The sequence below is a fragment of the Calliphora vicina genome, chromosome 2 (assembly GCF_958450345.1).
Source record: "Calliphora vicina chromosome 2, idCalVici1.1, whole genome shotgun sequence".
NCBI lineage: Eukaryota > Metazoa > Arthropoda > Insecta > Diptera > Calliphoridae > Calliphora > Calliphora vicina.
Genome location: NC_088781.1, coordinates 55,662,512 through 55,674,979, shown reverse-complemented (window position 1 = coordinate 55,674,979; position 12,468 = coordinate 55,662,512). Strand labels below are relative to the sequence as shown.

The 12,468-nt window shown below is 29.4% G+C and overlaps 1 protein-coding gene and 1 long non-coding RNA gene across 3 annotated transcripts in view; one reads left to right on the top strand and one right to left on the bottom strand.

The window, feature by feature from the left end:
- The window catches only part of LOC135951897 (apoptosis-resistant E3 ubiquitin protein ligase 1), a 152,267-nt gene that overhangs the window by 115,982 nt on the left and 23,817 nt on the right, over positions 1–12,468 (bottom strand). The gene's annotated exons all lie outside the window — the stretch shown is intronic.
- LOC135951338 (uncharacterized) lies at positions 5,271–11,797 on the top strand. Its single transcript, XR_010575968.1, has 2 exons — positions 5,271–5,359; positions 10,459–11,797. It is a non-coding gene; the product is annotated as an uncharacterized LOC135951338 (long non-coding RNA).

Sequence of the window (12,468 nt, the reverse complement as noted above, 5' to 3'; positions counted from 1 at the left end):
ATTATTGTGTGACCATTAGGGTGGCCCTTAATACACGAAAGTTGGTGAACATTAGTAAAAAAATCACCCTGAAAAAGTTTTAGGTAAATCGATTGGGGTTAAGACGTGCCGCAAGCCCTCTGAAGTTTTGAGATGCATTTACAAGGTGAAAAAATGCATTTTTTTCAGTTTTTGTAAAAATTTTGCCATTCAAAAATTACTTTAGCAGTTTCAAAACTCCATTTTAAAATTTTTAAAAATTATGTTAAACAAATTTCAGAATTTTTTTAAAATTAACTATTTACTATTTTAACCACAAGTGCCATTTATGGGATAATTTCCATTTTTGTTCTATTATTATAAATACTAGACTTCATGTTATATTTCTCTTAAGTTTCATTAAAATCGACCCAAAAATAAATAACATTCCGCTATCTTTAAATTAGAAATTCCAAGTATTGAAAATTTTGACATTTGACCTTCACGATTTAAGGGTTAACGTTTTCTAATTTTAGTAAAACTTTCAGAGTTTATTTAGAATTATCTGGACTATAATATTCTGAATTGGTTTTACTTAAAATTCATAAGAGTAAGGAAATAGATCTCATTCGCCATAAAATGGACAAATAATTGGTATTTCTAGAAAATGTCAAAATTTAAATCGCAGGTACGGAAAAACTATAAGAGATATTTTCATAATTTTTTCATATTTTTATTCCCTATTATATTCTCAATAAATCCCAATGAGAGGATCAAAAAATTCTGAAATTTGTTTAACAAAATTTTTAAAAATTTGAAAATGGAGTTTTGAAACTGCCGTTAAAAAATGTTTATTTTTTTGTTCATACCTAAGAATAGGTTAACGGTATCCTACGAAGATAAAAACTCATATACAAGTAAATATATACATATTTTAAGTAAAAAGTAGCTTTTATTTTGATATTTATCAAAATATGTTAATTTTGTTCCTACATTTCTGGTTCTAGTTGCCTTAGACACGTTAATGGCCTGGCGAATTTTTAATAACATTAACATTTTTGACCAATTTGGGTTTTTTATGTTTCATTAGAACGACAATTACGTACACATTTCCATTCTTTTAAATTAAATTGCAAAAGTAATTTTTTAATGGCAAAATTTTTACAAAAACTGAAAAAATGCATTTTTTTAACCTTGTAAATGCATCTCAAAACTTCAGAGGGCTTGCGGCACGTCTTAACCCCAACCGATTTACTTAAAATTTTTTCAGGATAATTTTTTTTACCAATGTTCACCAAACTAGGGGGTGAGAATGGCCAAAATCCAACTTTCGTTTATTAAGGGCCACCCTAATGGCCATGGTTAGCTATGACCTTTTCCCATCTTTCTGGGAATATGGAGAAAGTGTTCTGCATCGATCGAAAAAAAATAGTAGTCGGACGGGGCAAGGTCTGTACTATAAGGCGGGTTAGGCAAAACTTCCCAACCACTTCCTTCTAAATAGTTTTTAACAGGTATTTCAATATGCGGAAGAGTGTTGTCATGATGGAATATTACGGTATCATGCATTCGGTACAGGTTCCCTGTGATGGTCTGGCCAGATTTCAGCACTCTTTTGGTCCCACCAAATACAGAGCATTACCATATTAGGCTTTGGTGTCGATTCGACCATTTGGTCGCGCTTCACATACGATCTCTTACGCTTCGGGTGAGCAATCGCATAGTTTTTCAAATTAAAGAAGTAAAGCGAAACTTCCCGCATATGACGCTTTGTTGGCACAAAATTCGACACATTCGAAACAACAACAAAAATTGTGTTTACACGATAATGTTTGAGAGAATAAATGACAGATATGTACCCTTCAAAATGACATTGAGTTATTAAAAACAAAAACCGCGTTCAAAAGATACGCCATCTCTTGTAAATCCCGCATTTTTAACCCTAAAATGCATGATTTTTACTTTTATTTTTCTATAAATTATCAAATATTTAGTTGATTTTTATTTATTATAATTCCTTTAGCTTTAGTTTGATTTAGAATTTCGTTAGCTGAAACTTTTCGTACTCCACTTGATTTTTCTGAATTAGAATCTGTATTAGTATCAAGCTTATATTCGTCTAAAATTAATTGGAACTGGAATGTGGACAATTGGCAACAATATGCATTAAAGGGTTAAGTCATACACCCATTATACTTGCTTTCATAAGGCAGACATGTATTTATTTCATTTCGTTCAATTTATACTTATAGTGTAGTTTTAGAAATATTTGGGGTATTCATACAGTCTGCTATTAGGTCATATTGTCATAATGTCCTAATATATTATTTTAGTTTAAAATTTAAACAAATTCTTGGGTTTATTTTATGACAAAACAATAAACGTAGTTCAAAAAGTCTTAATAGTTTACAATTTTTTTGTTTGAAACACAACAAAAATTTCTTTAAACTAAATTAATATATTAGGACATTATGACAATATGACCTAATAGCAGACCGTTTGAATACCCCAAATATTTTTATCATATTTATGTCTTTAAATTTTTTTTGAAATTAAAAAAAAACAAGTAAGAAAGTATGGTCGGTCAAGCCCGACCATATAATACCCTACACTGATTAAATGAGCAAAAACATTTTTCCTTTAAAATATCAATAATTTATATTCGTGAGTGGGTCTTATATGGGAGCTATGACCAATTATGGACCGATCCTAACAAAATTTGGTGACATGAATTTCGCATATATAAAACTTATTTGGAGCGAAATTTGTAGAGATACATATATAAATTAAACATTTATGGCCGATAAAGTCCAATTTCGGGAGGACATTGTATGGGGGCTAGGTGAAATTGTGGACCGATTTCAGCCAGTTTCAATAGGCTTGGTCCTTGGGCGGAACAAATTATATGCACCAAATTTGATCGAAATAATTTCTAAATTGCGACCTGTACTATGCGCACAAAGTTTACATGGACAGACAACCAGCCAGACGGACGGACGCCATCGATTAATCGTCTCAGTGAGTCTAAGTCGATCGGTATACTTTAAGGAGGGTGTTAGACTAATATTTTTGGGCATTACAAACATCTGCACAAACGCATTATACCCACCCCACTATGGTGGTGTAGGGTATAAAAAGAATGGATTTTAAAGTATAATTTGGTGAATGATATATAAGATTCGGCATATCCGAATATAGCTCTCTTACTTGATTAAATTAGCATTTGATTATCGACTAAAATACATTGTGGTTCATGTTATTCCCAGAAAACTATGTTTCCATTTGATAAGAAAACAATTAAGAGGGCTATATTCTGTGACGAATCTTATATACCCCAAATTATATATACCAAATACCAAATATACCAAAAATATATACCAAATTATACTTTAAAATACAAATTTGAAATAGTTTTACAATTTTTTTTTAAATTTAAAAAAAAAAAATTAATTTATTTGTGAAAAAAAATTTTTGTAAAAAAAAATTCGGGTTAAAAAATATTTTTCCCGATTTTGACCCATTTTAGGTCCAATTTACTATAGCCTTATATACATCTAATATTGTCTACATTTATGACTTAGTAATCCAGATATAGATAAAAAATAGACCAAAAATCAAGGTTGTCCCGGGTTTTTACTTATATCACAGCCATTTGTGGACCGATTTAGTCGATTTTAAATAGCAAACGAACCGGAAGAAATCCCAATATATTAATGTATGAATCATGTTTGTAAGATATTTGGGTGCTACGGAAAGTTGATTTCAACATACAGACGGGCAGACCGACATGGCTATATCGACTTGGCTATCTAGAACGATCCAGAAATACTTTCTAAGGTCGCAAATGAAAAATGTAGAAATTACAAACGGAATGACAAACGTATATATGTATACCCTTGCCACTCATGGTGAAATTAATGAGAGTTTAAAGTGATTTTCGGAAAGGAGTCTAATAATTAATAGAATTTATTTGAATTCGGAAACAACTTACTTCTTGGGAATATTATTCTGATACTAACGATATTTATAATTTATTAATTAAATATATGGGGGATTTCATGTCAAGTGAACCAACTTTTAAAATCGATGTCTTCCGATCGGAATGAAATTTACACCAAGGTTAGACCTATTGGATAGTAATTTTCACCAAGATCGGTCCAGAACTCTCTGACTTAGAGGGGGTCAAAATTTTACATTTTGTCCAAACATGTGATTTGTCTCATCCATGTAACTTATTACCTATTGTTCTTAGCAAAATGTGTTCCAAATAGTTTAGATAGATATTTCTTCAATCTTTAAAAAAAAAAATTTAAAAAAAAACTTTTTTGACTTTTTTTTCAAAATGGGCCTTTTTTTCTTAAAATAAAGCTTAGATATTTTCCTTGAAGACCTATTTGGTCGCTTAGTGGGATGCGAGTTTTATATCTATCAAAAAAAATGTTTTGTAACTCAACACATGCAATTTTTGACTTTTTTTGCAAAATCAAAAACTTTGTTGACTTTTTTTTTCAAAATGGACCCTTTTTTAATTTTTCTTTTTTGCTCAAAAGAAAACTTGGATATTTTCTTTTCAGACCTATTTGGTGGCTTAGTGGGATGCGACTGGGATATCTTTCAAAATAAAAGTTTTGTAACTCAAAACATGCAATTTTTCACTTTTTTTCAAAATCGAACTTTTTTTCCAAAATGGGCCCTTTTTTAAAATTTTTTTCTCTCAAAAGAAAGCTTGGGTCTAGTCTTTTAAGATCTATTTGGCCGCTTAGTGGGATGCGATTGGGATATATAGCAAAATTTTGGCAAAATCGAACTTTTTTCAAAAGGGGCCCTTTTGTAAAATTTTTTTTTGCTCAAAAGAAAGCTTAGGTCTATTCCTTTAAGAGCTTTTTGGTCTCGTAGTGGGATGCGAGTGGGTCTAACCTTGGTGTAAATTTCATCCCGATCGGAAGACATCGATTTTAAAAGTTGGTTCACTTGACGTGAAATCCCCCATATTTAAATATATTCAGTTGGGCAGTTGCATGGCTCCTATTCTAATTAAATTCAAGACCTTAAAATAAAAAAAATTTGTGTCAGATTTCGTGGAATTATCTTTGCAATTACGACCTGTAGTTTTATTAAAATTTTTACACATACGGTCATTACTTGGTTTAATATTTTTGCACCTTACAAAACATCTGCACAAATCCAATATACCCTCCCCATTATGGTAGTGTATTGTTATTTTTTAGCTTTGAGAAATTTTTTGATTAGCAAGCAAATAAAACAAGTATATGACTCACTTCGTATTTGTTTATAGTCGTCTGTTTTCAGTTGTTTGAGCATGAAATTGCATTAGTACTTTTTCATTTTGTCAGTAGTTTAGTTTGCATTATCGGACTGTGCAGTCAAAGCTTTCCAATAAGTAAATATTCTTGGAAATAACAATTATAATAAAAAAAGTTTAATAATAATCAAATACAAAGTAACCAGAGCGGCTAATTTTTAATATTTATATACAAAATAAGTGGTCAAAATATGTATTAGAAATCAGGTGGATCTGAACTTTACAAATTGGATAGTTTTTTTAAAATTTTAACAATTTGGTTAAAATTTACCGGGTATACAATTTTTGTTTAAATTTTTTTTTTTGGTGTAAATCAATTTTTCAGTGAAAAACATTTTATTTGTTGAAATTAATTTTTAGTAAAAAAAAATTTATAAAGAACAATTTTTGAAAAACAATATTTTGATATTTTTTTTTATAAAAACAAGTAAATATTTTTATGAACAAATTGTTGCTGGGTCAAAATCAGAAAGAATTTGTTTTAACTCGATTTTTTTATTTGTATTTTAAAATACAATTTGGTGAAGGCCGAACATGTCTCTCTTACTTGTTTCTATTATTTTTGTAATAGATAGCATAGTATCTCAATGTTGAAGTAAAGAAAAAATAAATGAAATTAAAAACAACTAAGAGAGCTATATTCGGCTGTGCCGAATCTTATATACACTTCACCAAATTATACTTTAACAAAAAAAATTTTTAAATATTTTTAGGTAAACAAAATTTATTTTTTTCAAAATTGTTTTTTTAATTTTGAAATTTAAAAAAAAAAATTTTAGTTTTTAAATTTTTTTTTTTTAATATTTAGTGAAAAAAAATTTTTGGTGAAAAAAAAAATTCGGGTTAACAAATATTTTTTCCGATTTTGACCCATTGTAGGTCCAACTTACTATGGTTTTACATACATCGCTGCAATGGACTTTGAAATATCTATCATTAGATATCCATATTGTCTATATTAATGACTTAGTAATCCAGATTGTAGATAAAAAATGGGGCAAAAATTGAGGTTGTCCCGGTTTTTTCCTTTTATCTCAGTCATTTGTGGGCCGATTTTTTCGATTTTAAATAGCAACCGAGCCGGAAGAATTCCCGATGTATTGATTTGGGGGCTACGGAAAGTTGATATCAACATACAGACGGATATGTCTATATCGACTATCTATAACGATTAGGGTATTCAATTAATCGGGTTTCTGGTTTAATCGAGCAAATAATTAATCGGGGTTTAGATTTAATCGGTTAATAATCGGTTAATTTTAAATTATTCGATTAACCGAATAATTTATATTTAAATGTTAAACTGAAACTAAATCACGAATTTTGTGTACTTATTGAAGTATTTTATTAATAAAAAGAACAAAAACATAAAAAATAAACAAAACATAAAAATTCAACCAAAAAGTAAATAATTTTCTTTAGTTTTAATAAAACTCGACTTAGAAAAAACTCTCACGCTGATTGTAGATGTTGGAGAAATCGAAGTAAGATAAAGAATATCCAATTTGTCAGTTATTTTTTTAGTTTTTTCTAAGCATATAAAATCCTCCATTATACCATTGGAGTCCTTTTGGGACTTTTTAGATTTTAAATACTTTTAATAATTTCGATAAGTTGTGATAAAAACTCGTTTCAGTAGTTTCTCCAGTTTCGTCTATTATTATGTTCTCATCCGACAATTACATGTAAATTAAATATATCAGTTATTATCAGGGCAACCAAAAATATGCTCTAAAAAAAGTGTTTTATGCGCATAAAATATGCACTTAAAAACGAAAAATATGCTCTTAAAATATAAAAAAATATGCACTTAAAAATAGTTGGTTACTGTTTGATTTCAAAATTTCATTAAAAAAATATATGTATATGAAGTAAATAAAATATTATCATAAATTAAAATTGGTTATTATAGGATTAAATATCGATTTTAGGGAATCTGGCACTACATGGAAATATTCAATTAATTTTATTATATTTAGAAATAAATTACTATGTGTTTACTTAAGTTCTAAAATTTTTTAACTAAATCTTTGTTTTAGATTTCCGAGTTTCTTAGACAATCGTAATCAATTGATTTGTCTCATCTTTTAAACTGCTTAATACTTCAAACTTTTTTTAGTAATTAGTGGCATAATATTTTACATTCTCAATCAATGTGTCCCAATGTTTATAGGAACTCTACTGAGGATGTACCCAATAAGTTTCTCCAAATGTTTATATTCTATATGAAGCTTTAAAAGCTTTTTTATCATTTGAATAATGTTTCAAAACCTCTGTTTTGGTAAAAAATTGCAAAGGATTTTGGAGCATTCATCATGTATCTATATTAACATCTGAATTCGGCTTCTAAAATTTAAATAGAATTATAAAAGAGCCTTACAATAGTGGAATGATTAGTTCTATTTAAGACTGCGGCAATTACAAAAACGTTTTGTTCAAGTTTTATCACTGGGGCTCAAAATACCGTGACATTTCCTATGTTTCTTCCTTTCTCATCCATTGTATCGTTTATCGATATCCACGTATATTCTTTTTTAACGATTTCTTAATAAATTTGTTTACAAGTTGTGTAAATATATCAACGGGTTTTGAACGCGAGATTTTCGATAGATCTTAATATTCTGAACGTCTGTTCAATACTTGTTTAATTTTACATTAGTGGTAAACTATTAATGTCCAAACTGTCTCAATCTCAAGCTGACTAAAATTCCTTCTTTTAAATGTATCCAACAATTTTTTAAGAAGTTGCCCATAATAACATACAATTTTGGAATTTTCTTTTAATTTTTTACGTATTTTTACTATTTGTTAAATTTGAATATTTGTGTGTATATTTTTAATTTAATTGAAATATATGAAAACTAAGCTCCCTTAAATCAACGAAAACTCTGTGAATATAAGCGATTATTGGTACTCTATTTTTTATTTAAGCAACTTAGGCCAATTATCATTGGACCTTAACCAAATAGTAAAATATAGAAATGAAAAATTACAATACAAACAATAAAATTATATAGGAAAATAAAAGAAAATATCCAACAAAAATATGCAGTTATGAGTTAAATATGCAAAAATATGCTATAAAACGCAAAATATGCAGTAAAGGGCAAAATATGCAAAAATATGCGCTAACAGATCGATGCCAAAATTCTTAAAATTGTCTGAAACGGATAAATACTAACTCATATGTTTATACGACGCACAGCAAAAAATATGATATTGCATATTTTTGGTTGCCCTGGTTATTATAATATTAACTAAACATATGTCTTAAATGTTCGAAAAAATATGTAATTTTACTTTGACATTTGTATTTGAATTAAAATGGAAAATTAAAAACAAAAAAATTATGTTAAAGTGCAAAAAAAAGAAATTTCGGTGAAAATCGGCAATTTTGAATTATTCGAACAGTTAACCGACCAAAATTAATCGGTTAACCGATTAACGGTTAACCGATTGAATACCCTAATAACGATCCAAAATATATATACGTTGTGGGGTCGCAAATGAAAAAAGTAGAAATTACAAACGGAATGACAAAATTATATGTACCCTTGCCACTCATGGTGAAGGGTATAAAAATCGAAAATTGGAATCCAGATAAAGATCGAAAATAGTTAAAGTATCGTGGTAGTCGTGGTTTTTGCTTCTACATGCTGTGGCATTTAAAGTTTTAAATTTTGAAAGTACTGATTTTTTTTTTCAAATTTCTGGTTTTATTGGAAAGGTTGAACTTTGTCATTTGGAACACACTATCATTCATAGGACTACCACGACTGGCTCGGCAGTACCTCATCTGATCAACCCAATTTTTTTAAATGGACCACCCTTTATCTCACCATTTTTTTTGGCCGATTTTGCCGAATTTAAATAGCAACCTTAGGCCAGCAGAAACTAATTTACAAATTAAATTTAGGAACCAAGTGAAAAAATGTAAAGAGTGCCTCAGGGCATTGTTGCCGGTTTAGGTGTAAAAAACAATAAGATGTAAACATTAATTATGATACGATTTTATTGAAAAACTAATGAAAAATATACAAAAAGTAAGGAAATATGTTTTACTTTCTACGATGATACTCATAAAAAAATTTTTTGGCATTTGAGCGGAAGATCGCATTTTGAGCAAACACACTGTGGTTGCGACTTTTAGCATAGTTTGAACCATCTTTTTGATGTCATTAACTGGATGTTTTGATTTATCACAAACTTTTAAACTTCATGGCAGTGGATCTTCTTGTGGAGTACTAACTGATCATGGGTAAAGGCGAATAATTTAATCCGACTGCGGTCTCTATCTGCCATTCCTGTAATTTTTTTTTATATAACAAAAAATATGACAAAAAGTAAGAAACTATGAAATATAAAACACCGATAAATTTATCCGCAACAGTGCCCTGAGGCACCCCTTAGTTTTTGTGTTCTCAACACACTTTTTGTTAATTGTTTAACATTTACAAATTCATAGACTAAAAAAATAATATCTTACCTTTTAAAAGCAAATATTTCGAATAGATCGGGCATAAAAGTTAGTAAAACTTTGAATTAAATAGAAAAAAATTACACACAAAATTTCACATCACTCATAAAACAGCTGACAGAACAAAAACTAAAAGTCAGAATGCATTTCGACCTTCTGTAACTGAAGTCACCGTTAAATTTAAAAATAAAATTATAATTAATTTTTGAGATAACTGCTGTTTTGTAATGCATGCTCTGAGGCACTCTTGCGGGCCAAGAAAAATCTCTGTTTCAGTTTTAAAAAATTGAAAACCGGTCGGTTTCGTTTTAGATTTCTTTTAACAGGAAATTTATTTTTGCTGAATTTTGTATAGATACTGATACAGAAGGCTCGGAATCATGGAACGAACATTTTTGGTCATAACTCTGGTTTTCCAAACAGCTTAGGACAATGAGAAACATTTTTTTGAAATCCTGCTAAGATTGTTTGTGTATTTTGGTTTTATACAGACAGTCATAGCTCAATCGACTTTGAATTTCATAAGGATTAAGAAAATATATACTTTGTTGGGTCTTAGATGAAATTTTCTCAATGTAACACAGGGTATAACATAATAATAATAAAAAAACTTATCCTTTTTTGCATATAAAATGTATACATTAATAAAAATAAAGCTATACATACATAAACTAACATGTTTCTTAATTAATTATTTCAGATAATACTTATAAAAAATTAATCCTTCAGAAATCATGGAGTTTAGCGGGTCTGGAATTGACTTTCTCAAATATAGACTAAAAACAAAAGCTAAAAAATACTACATCACCATTGAAGACTTCCAGGGACTATACAATGTTAGTACATTTAAGCAACTTATGGAAGAAATGTGTGACGTTCAGAATAGCAAATACCAATCAAAAGTTTTCAGTAACCTCTACTTTTTACTGATGGCTGCATATAAAATGAAGTATCATGATGATTTAAAATTGGATATAATAGAAAAGTATTGCGCATTTATACCCAAATACGAGGTTGCTGCACCCAACCATGTGAGAGAGTTTTCTGAAAATTTAATTGAATTATCAACTGATCATTTCGAAAATACTCAGACGAAATCGGAATTGAGTTCAAATGAACCAAATGTGGAAATTCGTGAATATCTTTTAACAAATGTTGGCAAACGACACGAGTCATTATTTTCGCTTTTGGAATTCTATTTCGATTTGACCGATCACTTAAATGCATTTGCCACTATCGATTGTGTAAACTTTGTGGGAACTTTCATAGGCGAAGTTCCATTATATGACCCAGTACAAATTATCCCTTGTTTAGGTATCAAATTTGATCAACTGGTTCCAGTTATTTTGGATAACGACACAGCAGGTGCATATGATGTATTCCATTCATCCGAGTATTTTACTGAAATTATAGCAGAACGCTTAAATAATGAATTGGACACAAAAGGCGATGTTATGAGATTCTTCAGAAATGGGGACATCATGGATAAGAACAATATAAACGTTGCCATGATGATGAATAACAACTCAATAAAGCCGTTAAGTCCTAAAATTGTTGATAATGAGCAAACTTTAATATTTATCGACTGCATATTTATTTCTCCTGAAAAGGAAGCATATAACAATCGCCGTAGCTTACGTTTACCTCCAGTTATGTTTCATAAAATACCAGCTGCAGCTTTTGACTTCCATTCGGAAGATTTGGTTGGAAACCGATGTATTTAAAAAGGGGTTGATGTGAGACGATTTAAAAATATCAAAATATGCTAATAATATGGAGCTCTAGGAACATAAGTCTTACAAATATAAATACAGGCAATAGTAAAAAGAAATTGACCATCAGGAAATATTTTAACACCATAGACGACGAGTTCCTCCTATGTTCTGCAAATGCTAATAAATTGGAAGATTTTTTGTACCACAATTAAAGTGTAATATCGCAAATATTCAAATCAACTGATTACTGCAGATAATAATAAGTATGCTAAATTACCCAAACATATTTAATCATTTTAATAAAGATTTTAATTACAAACTATATATTTTCTTTGGCTTTCATTTTTGGTACTCGGTGAGATATTGTATGTACGAGAAAAACCTGAATTTTGTTTGGATCGGTCCAAATTTGACCATAAATCCCATATATGGACATTTCCTACGATTAGTCAACCAGGATTGAAAAATAAAATGTTGATAATCATTGTATTTTATTGCTGATATTTCGATATAATTTGGTACATATAATTTTTTCAGCCCAAGGACGAAGCATATTGAAACTGGCTGAAATCGATCCATTATTTCACCTATCCCCCATACAAATGTCCTCCCAAAATTGGACTTTTCGGTCATAAATGTTTAATTTATGTGGGTATCTACTAGGGTATTCATTCGACTAATGATCGTTCGATTAATCGAATAATTTCTTACGAATAATTATTCGAACAATTTAAAAATGGCCATTTTCGAATAACGAATAATTCGTCATTCGGCAAATTAATTAGGAAAAACTTAACAACTCGCAGATAGTTTACCTAACATAGAAATTCATAAAAAATCATGTCGCCTACATACCACAATTTTTATGAACGTAAATAGCAGTGCTAGGTAAATTCTCAGCGAGTTGTTAAGTTTTCCCTAATTAATTTGCCACGTAAAAACACAAGGTAGACATGTTATATATCAATGGATAGATTTTGTCTACTTTTCAATAA